This window comes from Pseudopipra pipra, unplaced genomic scaffold (genome assembly GCF_036250125.1).
Source record: "Pseudopipra pipra isolate bDixPip1 unplaced genomic scaffold, bDixPip1.hap1 HAP1_SCAFFOLD_82, whole genome shotgun sequence".
Taxonomy (NCBI): domain Eukaryota; kingdom Metazoa; phylum Chordata; class Aves; order Passeriformes; family Pipridae; genus Pseudopipra; species Pseudopipra pipra.
Window position 1 is genome coordinate 105,843 of NW_026991223.1, and position 2,104 is coordinate 107,946.

At 51.2% G+C, this 2,104-nt stretch overlaps 1 long non-coding RNA gene across 1 annotated transcript; it reads right to left on the reverse strand.

Moving 5' to 3' along the window:
* Positions 1-213: 213 nt before the first annotated feature.
* LOC135408890 (uncharacterized) lies at positions 214-1,381 on the reverse strand. Its single transcript, XR_010427926.1, has 2 exons — positions 984-1,381; positions 214-562 (listed from the first exon to the last, which is right to left on the reverse strand). It is a non-coding gene; the product is annotated as an uncharacterized LOC135408890 (long non-coding RNA).
* Positions 1,382-2,104: the final 723 nt, after the last annotated feature.

A 2,104-nucleotide genomic window follows, 5' to 3' on the forward strand; every position in this document is an offset into this window, starting at 1 on the left:
CACCAGTAACACCCAGTGCTCCCCAAAAATTGACCTCAAACCGACCCAAATCACCCCAAAAGCTGACCCAAAACTGACCCCAAAACCTGACCCAAATCATCCCAAAAGCTGACCCAAAACTGACCCCAATCACCCCAAAAGCTGACCCAAAACTGACCCAAATCACCCCAAACAATGACCCCAAACTGACCCCAAAAACTGACTCAAATCATCCCAAAAACTGACCCAAAACTCTGCATTTATTTGGCATCATTTCCTCTCAAAAACAACATCTCCGATTTAGTTGATTGCTAAAGCCATCATTTTAAAATCATCTCAGGAATCAAAAGGGACTGGAAAACACACAGAAATCATTCCTGCACCCACCAAATCATTAGGAATTGGAACCCGATTCCCTCATCTCTCTCCTTGTTCTTCTTGGCTGGAAAACCTGATGATCCCCGCTGGCTATTTTTAGGCTGCTTTTCTTCCACAGCTCCTTTCCTCCCGGCTGAAACCTCCTGGCATATTCAGGGCTTAGCTGGAGGGAAGCCCCTCTGAAGTATTTCCTCTCGTGGCAATTCTGTGGGATGAAGAAGTAAAAAAAGCACATCAAGAGCTCCTTCTACCCCCTTCCTTCGCAAACACCCACCCAGTTTGTCCTTGGCAGCTCCATCCCCCCGGCACCCGCACCCGACGCTTCGGCTCCGCTGGCAAAGGGACAGCAAGTGCACAAGCAAGTTCAGTGCTGGGCAGGGGCTCCCTGGGGAACGGCACTTCAGTGCTTTAGTCCGTGGCCTTTCCTGCTGCCCTCCCTCCTGGAAGCAGAGGATGACCCGGCCCTTGTTTCTCCCACGCTCGCAGACCCAGGTCCTGCTCCCTTGGCCCCACTTTTCTTAGCAGACCCGGCATCATTTCCCAGGGTCCCCAGGAAACTTCTGCACTTGACCCATTGCTAAGTGCAGAGCACAGGGCAAGGGAAGGACAAATTTCTTGGCACCCACCCCCTGGAATTTTCCTTCTCCGCAGCACGCTCCCGTTCCCGCTGTCTCTGGAGGTGCCCGCACGAGTCCTCCTTCTCCCAGCACCTCAGAGAATGTCCTTTTCACCCAGGTCCTGCTTACCGTCGGCCAACAAAACACGCTGACAACATTTTTCAGGATGCCAGTGGAGAGATATTAGAGCACACTGCACAGGGAAGCTGAGCCTGCCCCATCCCTGCACGTGTTCCAGGCCAGGCTGGACGGGACTCGGAGCAACCGGGGACAGTGGAAGGTGTCCCTGCCCACGGAAGACAGGCTGGCCTTTGAAGGTCCCCTTCAAACCAAATGGCTCTGGGATTCCCCTCCAAAATCACTACCAAAGGGACACAGCAATCAAAGCAGAGGGACTGCACTCCCAGCTTTTCTTACCTGCAGGCACACACAGCACAGCAGCTTGCTAAAGGTAAGGTTTCTATCTGCACAGAAACCCAGCAATGAACACCTGCTCTAAGGGGACAGAAAGCTGCTTGTGGATCCCAGACACAGGACAGACTCCATCAGCACCTACTCGCCTCATCTAAGGAACAGTGCAGCCAACAGCAGAGCTTTCTCATATTCTGATCTGACTGTTTCGCCTTTTCTAAAGTATTTCATTATTTCTAGTAGGTCCACTGCTTTAGCTACACAGCGGGGTTTCTTCCAAACCTGTGACTGACACAGGACGAGCTGAGTGTGACCAATCCCACAGGAACTAAAGCCCTGCTCCTCTAACATGGAGCTGCTTTCACATTTCTGCTGTGAGGACAAAGAAGCGCTGTACTACTTCACAAGGCAAACTCTTCAGAAAACTTCTGCAGTAAACTTTATCTTCCTGGGGAGGTACCTGCCAGTGTGCTGCCCTGCACACACACGCTGCCCATGTCCTTCCACAAGTGTTCCAGCTGCTCTCTCTTTTGTTTATTTTGAGCTTTCTCCCGTAGACAAAGATTTACATGTGGATTCTGAGAACATTTAAAACATCAGGAGAAGAGAAACCTCACCCAAACCCAGCAGCCTGTCCCCCAGTCAGAGAGCAGAAGTCACTACGCAGGTCTTACATTTCAACTCAGGTTACACAGAACTTCTGACTAAGCATGGAAAGC